The sequence below is a fragment of the Sminthopsis crassicaudata genome, chromosome 5 (assembly GCF_048593235.1).
Source record: "Sminthopsis crassicaudata isolate SCR6 chromosome 5, ASM4859323v1, whole genome shotgun sequence".
Taxonomy (NCBI): Eukaryota; Metazoa; Chordata; class Mammalia; order Dasyuromorphia; family Dasyuridae; genus Sminthopsis; species Sminthopsis crassicaudata.
The window spans coordinates 66,825,973-66,834,869 of NC_133621.1; the positions used below are offsets into that span (position 1 = coordinate 66,825,973).

At 41.8% G+C, this 8,897-nt stretch overlaps 1 long non-coding RNA gene across 1 annotated transcript; it reads left to right on the forward strand.

Moving 5' to 3' along the window:
* The first annotated feature begins 300 nt into the window (after positions 1–300).
* LOC141542558 (uncharacterized) lies at positions 301–5,490 on the forward strand. Its single transcript, XR_012482202.1, has 3 exons — positions 301–667; positions 1,320–1,428; positions 3,669–5,490. It is a non-coding gene; the product is annotated as an uncharacterized LOC141542558 (long non-coding RNA).
* Positions 5,491–8,897: the final 3,407 nt, after the last annotated feature.

Genomic DNA, 8,897 nt, shown 5'->3' on the forward strand with positions numbered 1-8,897 from the left:
CCTGAAGAACCAGATACAATTGAACAACAACATATTTGAACTCAGGAGAGGAAAAACCACTTTTTTCTCCCTGAGGCAATTAGGGTTAGGTGACTTGCCCAGGGTCACACAGCTAGGAAGTATTAAGCGTCACATTTAAACTCAGGTCCTCCTGATTTCAGGGCTGGTGCTCTATGCACTGCACCACCTGGCCGCCCCTAGGATACATTTTAAAAATAGATGCTAGAATTTTGCCTCCCCCGCTGGCAAACGGCTCTGGCCCCTCGTCCACGGTCTAGCTACAAGTCCTGTCCCACTTGTTATTTCCCGTTCCTCCTCCCTCTCCCTGTCCCCCTTTCCTGCCTGGTCCTAAGCTGGAATACTTGCAGATGGCTCCTTCTGAAATAGAGCTCCCTGGCCGAGAGCAGGAGCAGTGTCCGGCCAGAGTCACCTATCCCAGAGTCAGATCCGCCCCTCCCCTAGCCGCATAAGGGGTATGGAGGTGGACGGCCGGGGGGGGGGGGAAAGCAGGGGGTTCTCTGCCCCACCCCGCTCCTGCACTTTCCATCCCCGATAAGCCTCAGCTGCCTGACAGCCCGGAGAGGCCCTCTCCAGCCTGGCCCTCGCCTGGGCAGAATGTTAAGCCGAGGGGCTCCAGTGAAACGGGAGCCAGCGTTTCTAAATTAAGGTGAGCAGATGTCCCCGCTTTGCTCCGGGGGCCTGGTGCTGGGGTGGCTATGGTGGAGGCGCTGGCCTTCCCGGCTGCTGTCAATCTCTGCCGGTGCAGATGGTCAGCTTGGAAACGCTGCCCCACCTCCGGCGCAAGGGAGACGCAGGGGCAGCAGGGAAATGTGTTGCAGCCTGGGGGAAAATAAGAGAGAGGAGGTGGGGGCGGAGGGAAGGAGAAAAAAAGGCTCCCTCTCCCAAGGCATGTTGCTAACAATAAAAAAAAAAAAAAATCCCCTTTGAGGGCCCCTCGGAGAACAATGGAAATCCTTTGGGGACCGGGTGGTGAATATCCTTACAAAGGCCGCCCTGCTCCTGCTCTCCAGCTGCCTTTTCAGAAACAGGGCCGTGCAAATCTCGCCACTCGGTTCTAAATCCTTTTAGACAGTATCAATGCGAGCCCGCCAGAGGACAGCCTACCTTCCAAGTGACAATCGAGGCAGCCCAGAATATCTGCGGGCCGCCTGCAGAACGACAAAGTGGGGAGCTTCGGAAAGAAGGGGGGTTTGCATCATCTAGGGGTGGAAATTCGATCTGGGAAGTAAATATCCCCCCACACTCACACACCTCCCCCTGCCCTCCCCCCTTCCCTTACTGTGTGTGTCTGCCCCCAGAATGCCGCACGATGGCCCCAGACCTTTTCCCAGTCCTGCCTCCCCGAGGACACCGCAGGCTTCATGTTCCGAGAGCCAGACGGGCTGGACAGAGTCATTAGTCACCCAGGTATTTACACTGTTTTTCCTATTTCCTTTCTCCCATGGCCTCTGTGGTCAGAGTATAAAATTCCTAGGAACTCCCACCTAAACACTGGCTTCCTGTTTATGCGCGCCCTGGCTTTTATGTTTAGCCGTTAAAAGTGGTGGGACTGGGGCCGCGGGAACAATGCGAAGGGGGGCTGCAGGTAAGGAGGAGACAGCCGGGGCGCCGGGGATCCCAGCGGCCTTCCCTCCTCCCCGGCACAGAGATTCGGGAAATTCAAGTGTAACCTAAGGGCCGGGACCACGGGGGAGTCTCAGAGATAGACAGAGACAGAGACAGAGAGACACAAAGATAGACACAGAGCCCCAGAAACAGAAGAGAAGCAGAGAGACAGAGATAGAAGAGAAGAAGAAAGAGAGACAGAGGAAAAACAGAGACAGAGGAGAGATAGAGACACAGAGACAGAAGAGAGATAGGCACAGAGACAGAGAGACAGAAACAGAAGAGAAGCAAAGAGACAGAGACAGATGGAGACAGAGATATAATCATACACACAGAGACATAGTGGAGCCAGGGAGAGACAGAGAGTCAAGACAGACACAAAGAGACACAGAGATGGAGCAATGACAGAGAAACAGAGACAGAAAGAGACAGGAGAAAGAGATAGAGATAGAGGAAAGACAGAGACAGACACAAAGACAGAAAAGAAGAGAGACAGAGGCAGGGAGAGACAGACAGACATAGAGACAAAAAGAGAAACAGAGAGATAGGAAAGACAGAGACAGAGAGAGACAGAAATGGGAATTTAAGGGCCAAGGAAATACACATTTTTTTAAAGTTTCTGTTCTCAGGGAACTTAAATTCAAAAAGAAGATGAGGAAGTAAGTCAGACCTGAGAGTAAGCTGGAGTGCACGTGGCCTCTCCGGACTGAGCCCTTCCAGGCGCTGAGAAGGCATCAGGGTGGAGTCATCCTCAGGGAGACAAAGCAGCTGGTGTGGAGGTGGACGGGACCAGAGAGGGGCTGGCAGGGAACTCGTGATTCCCTTCCCTTTGGTACTAAGTATCTACATCAACTTAATAGTTAAAAACAGAAAGAGCACAAAGTATTGAAATTTTCATTTCTCTAGAACTGGGAAGGACCACAGAAGCCATCTAGTGTGATATCTCCATTTTACAAATCTGGAAACAGTCGAAGAGAATGACATGTTCAAGGACATGTAAATATTAGAAGGCAGAACCAACATCTTCACTTTGCTCCATCAATATTAAATGATCCAAAAACCTATAAAGGCTAGACAGTTTTTGGTGAAGTGATACGCCACTGAGCAATGTTGCTGTATGCATGGAACAGACCTGAATATTGCAGAGATTTCTTCTTACCTCCGTTAATAGTCTGTCTCCACTTACACAGCAAACTAGCCTTAAGGGTCATTCAAATTGTCTTCATCCTGAAACTTGGTGTCACAGAACCTGAGAGATATAAGAGAGCTCTAAAGTCATCTAGCCTAATTCATGATTTCTAGCACAGAGGGAGGGAGAGACACAAGGGAAACACAAGGACAGAGAGAGACATAGGCAGAGACACAAAGGATACCAAGATAGGGAGAGACAAACACACACAGAGGGAGACAGAGACAGAGAGACATACAGAGAGAGGGAGACAGACATAGAGGGAAACACAGGGACAAAGAGAGACAGAGACAGAGATAGAAACACAGGGACAAAGAGAGACATAGGCAGACACAGAGATACAGAGACAGAGAGAGAAGGAGGCATAGAGACACAGAGATAGAGAGAAACACAGGGACAGAGAGAGACACTGAAACAGAGAGAGATACTGAGAGACACAGAGACACAGGCAGAGACCCAGATAGAGACCCAGAGAGATAAAAATACAGAGACAGAGATACAGAAGCAGAAAGGCACAGAGACAGACATGCATACACACAAAGACCATAGAGACAGAGACACATATATAGAGACAGTTAGAGAGCAAATGGTTTTCTAGTATTTTCCTGAAGATCTATAGAGAAAGGAAACCCACTGCCTCTGGATGTGGAATTAGTTTACTTTTTGACCGCAGTAATTGCCGGGCACTTGTTACCCATGTCTAGTCTTGATTTATCTCTTTGTAACTTGGACCCTAATACTTCTTTTAAGACCAATTTTTTAAGAAAAAAAATCGAATCCTTCTTTCCCATGATAGCCTTTCAAGTACTCAAATGTTGCCGTCTTATTTCCTAAAAGCCTTCTTTTTCTCCAGGTTAACCATCCTTGGTGCAGTTAGCCCATCTTGGAATAACTTGAGGCCTTTTACCATTCCAGCTGTTCTCTGAATACAATCCAGAATATCAATGTCCTCTCTAAAATGCGGTCCTCCAAATTGAACATGATATGAAGAAAGATTGCCTGGCTTACAACCAAAAGAACAAATCAGTTGAGTGATTTTTATGGTATTCTGGCAAAACCCAACACTTGGCTTCTTCCCAGTTAAGTTTGTTAGTATTACTGAAAAAGTCCTTCTGTTCAAAAAAGTCAAGTTAACCTCTCAGTCGAAAAGAAGGAGACCTTACATCCCAGTCAAAGGGGACTGGAAAATTGGGTTGTGCTTTAGATAAGTGTGTAATATATTTCTTTGCATATCATTTGTTTAAATTACGTTATTGACTTTGGAAATGCAAGTTATGAAAACTAAAAAGAAAAAAAAAGCGGTTCTTCCCATGAGCCAATCAAACTTAAGAATTACAAGTTCAAGCTCAAATGCCATCTTGAACATGCCTTTCTCACCATTGTATTACTTAAGAGCTGAGTGTTATATTACCACTGAATTTCCTGTCCCAGATAAGGTTAAGCTAGACACTTGTTGTTATTTAAATAGTTTTAAATATTTTATGATATCTAGAATTATGCCATTTTTCCATAGCTCACACCCTGTACTTTAATGTTTCATTTGCCAAAAATGAAGGGAAAATATCTTTCTCATGTACACATGGCAGCTTGGGCAATACGTGCAATTTTGTGCTTAGCACAAAAAACAACAAAGAAATAGGTTAAGCAGCCCTACCACCTCCTCAATCATCCTATACACATTTTATAGACTGGGCAGGACAAGGTAGAGAGAAATATGCCCCAAACATGTGAATGTATGAGTCTATATATTTTTGCTTAAAGCAGTGTTCAAGCATTCTGCCTTAAATTGTTTTCTGCTAAAAGCATTTGAAGTCCTTCCATCCCAGGAGGGCATTATAAAAGAAGTATGGCTATCCAAAGAGAACTTGCCCTGGATGAGAATTTTGTACAAAAATCCCCATGCCACATTTTTTTTCAAGGCGGACATGTTGCCAATTAAAAATCAAGGTGTAGTGGAGAAGTCAGAAATCCCACATTATTCTTCCACAACTTCAGGATGGATAATATTCATATTATACTGAAATAAGTAAGATGTGTCCAGTAGAAACTGAGCGGATGCCCATCAATTGGGGAATGTCTGAATAAGTTATGGTTTAAGAACGTAATGGGATATTATTGTTCTGTAAGAAATGACCAGCAGGATGATTTCAGAGAGGCCTGGGGAGACTTATATCAACTGATGCTGAGTGAAATGAGCAGGGCCAGGAGATCATTGTACACGGCAACAAGAAGATTATACAATGATCACTTCTGAAGGATGTGGTTCTCTTCAACAATGAGATGATTCAAACCAATTCCAATTGTTCAGTGATGAAGATGGGTCATCTACACCCAAAGAGAAGCCTATGTGAATTGAGTGTGGATCACAACATAGTATTTTCATGCTTTCTGTTATTGTTTGCTCGCATTTTTGTTTTCTTCTCAGGTTTTTTTTTTTCTTCTTGATCTGATTTTTCTTGTGCAGCAAGATAACTATATATATATATATGTATATACATATATATACATATTGTATTTAACATATACTTTAACATATGTAACATGTATGGGGCTATCTGCCATCTAGGGGAGGGGGTGGGGGGAAGGAGGAGAAAATTTGGAACACAAGGCTATGCAAGGGTCAATGTTGAAAAATTACCTATGCATATGTTTTATAAATAAAAATTTTAAAAAGATGTGTTTAGTAAGACACAATCTATTTTATTCTTCTTGAAATAAAAATAAAGCAGGTCCCGGGTTATTGTAACTCACCATACACTCTAGAACCTAGTGGCCTATAATCATTTTTGGTGAGTGAGCCACTCAGAAAATCCCAAATAAGGGATATGGTGACTGTTGGAATCACCCAAATTCCAAGTGGATTTCAACTGTAGAGTGGAATGTGAGAGTTGGAAGAAGCAATTAATGGTAATGGGGACTTCCAAGAACTTGGAGTGTGGTAGGCAGAAATTTGTCCTTGTCTTTGACTGATTAATCCCATTCTCAGCTCTTGAGCATGCATTATCTCTTTTTCAAAGACCATGGAACAAGTCTTCTCTGGGATTAGGTTCTGTCTAACAGGAAATCTAGCATATTAGGGAATTCTGAAATGTCAAAGTAATTATTTCATTTTTCACATGTTCCTATGTCTCCTTTTCTGACCAAATATCTGTTTTCTGAACTTCTGTTATGATACTTCTAGTATCTGTATATTCATTTGTTCCTTCATGATTACCTAATTTCTGACTTAAAGCTTCCTTCCTTCCTTCCTTTCTTCCTTCCTTCCTTCCCTCCTTGCTCCCTCCCTCCTTCCCTTCTTCCTTCCTTCTCTTCCTCCCTCCCTCTCTCCTTCCTTCCTCCCTCCCTGCCTCCCTCTCTCTCTTTCCTTACCTCCCTCCCTCCTTTTCTGTCTCTCTCTCTTTCTTTCTTTCCTTCCTTCCTTCTTTCTAAAAGGTACATGTTGGATGTATCATATCCTTAAGAAAAGATAGCTCTACGTAATAGAGCTTTTCAGTTTTGCAAGAAATCATTTCCTTCTGTTTCACAAATATGGAAATGCTCACTCTACTTGTTTGTTAAGTTCAGAGATTTTATTTAATTGAACTTTGGCTTTCATGGGCACATAAGTGAAACAAATGAAATAACTTTTTAAAATAATTTTTAAGCTTTTCTTTTCCTTTTGTTTTCCCTCCCCCACCTCTGAAATGAACAATAACAAAAAAGAAAACCAAAAACCTTTGGAAACAACATGCAAAACAAATTCCCACATTGGCCATGTCCAATAATACATTTTCTGTTTGGAGTTCATCATATCCCTGTCAGGAGATGGATAGCATTCATCATTTTGGTCTTCTAGAATCATGATTGGTTATTGCATCGATCAGAGTCTAAAGTCTTTCAAAGGTGTCATTGTTACTTAATAATACTATTTGTATTAATTGTAATAATTTGCAATAATATTACTATAAATTGTTCAAGAAGCTTAGGTTCTATCCAGGGAGATAACATATATACATACACATACATACTATTCATACATGTGTGTATGTTTGTATTTATGTATGTGTGTATAGTCATATATATACATTGAGGTATATATGTATATGTGTATATATATATGTATATATAATTATATATACATATAATTTATTTTGTATTTATAATTTGTTTATATATGCATATATAAAATATTTATTCCATAAGTAAAAGGGGAGAAGCTTGATACTAGGAGGAATCAAAATAGGTGAGCCTGACCTGAATCTTGAAGGAGATTAGAAATGTGGATATGATTAGGGAATGCACTCCATAGGGGAAAGCTAATATAAAAGACATAGATGTACCTGTATGTTCCCTGACTCCCTCCCAACTGCTCACCTGACTTCCTACTCCCAGTTCTATCCTGGATACTGATTTCTAAACTGGGGCTGGATTTTTTTTTGGTTTGATCCTTACTTTCTATTCTTTTCTTTGACTCTGGGTTTTGATCCTCTTTCTGAGATCCATCGCTGCCTCCGACACAGTATCATTAAGCCAAGGGAGCTGCTATATTGAAACAGAAGGTTTCAGGGGACCCAACATTCTCTCATGATTCTCTCATGATAATCCTTGGGTTATTTGAGTTTTAAGTTGATTTTGAGTTGAGAAACATTGCTATACATCGAATCTCAATCTTAACATTGAATCTCAACTAGCTCAAGATTATAAAAATCTCTTAATAGAATGTGTTTTGAAAATAGGAATACTTTTTTTTTTAAATTTGTCTTTGTATATCTAGGGACTAACATGATATTTTGTTTTATTGAAGTTGTTTAGTAATGGTTATTGAATTCATTTGAGAAGCATTATCTTACTTTCCCCCAACACAGATCTTCAAAATAATTGAGGAGTTTTTTTGTTTAATTCAGTCTAACAACAACCTGACAAAGTATTACTGTCCCTATATGAGCTTAACAGTCATACTGACCAAAATCCACAAAAAAGAGCATCAATGTCTGGGGTCAGATTTTCTATGTTATTATATAGCCCATCCACACACATCCCCTTGTCTATCCACATTTAGGCCTGGTCCAGTTTCTGGTCCTGAACCTGGATTAATTTACATGGCTCTGGGTCAGCCTCGTAAAGATTTCAGACTACACACACAAATAGCCTCAAAGGTTTGAGTGACCCAGAGTTTGACATACTTATTGAGAGAATATGAAAGGCTAATGAAAAATCCCACCAGGAGAGAATTCATGGCTAATTGGAGTTGTCCTGTGGTCAAAATTATGGAAAAAACCACTCCATGTCTTGTGTTCTCCACTCATTAGACACTTGTGGGATTGCAAATTGAGCCTGGGAGATAGAATTTTAGTTCCTATGGTTTCTGCAGTCAGAATTAAGCTTCAGAATTTATTATGTTATGAACTTAGCTAGCAGGGTTTTCTCCATTTTAGTTTATGTACTTCTATTTAGGGAGATAGCATGCATGCACATGTAAATTGGATTTTGATAAGAACTTTGCAACACATAACTACCCTTCAATCAGTCAATAGTATTATTAACTGCCTACTATGTGCCAGGCACTGTGCCAGGAGCTGGAGTTACAAAGACAAAAGTGAAACTATCCTTGTCCTCCATGGGGGTGGGGGGTGGGGGGGTGGTGACAACACTCAAAAGACCAATGTCATCATCAATCAACAAGCCTTTGTTAAGAACTTCCCATGCTCCAAGCACTGGTCTGTACTAGAGGAACAAGGAAAGGCAAAAACGCAAGATGCAAAAAGAGGGTACTAACACATGCTTTAAATTGACAGTTTTGGCAGCTAATCAGAGAACAGATTGGCATAGGGAGAGACTTGAGGCAAGAGACCAAATAAAGGTTATTGTAACAGTCCAGTGTGAGGTAATGAGGGCCTACAAAATGTGGCAGCTGTGTGGGTGATAAGTATGGGACATATAATAAGAGATTTTATGAAAGCAGAAATGACAGGACTTGGCAATAGACTGAATATGAGTGGTGAGTCTGAGAGAAGAGTCTGTATGATATTGAACCTGTGAGCCTGGGTGACTGGGAACATGATGGTATCCTTGCATTAATATGGATGTTCAGAAGGAGAAGAAG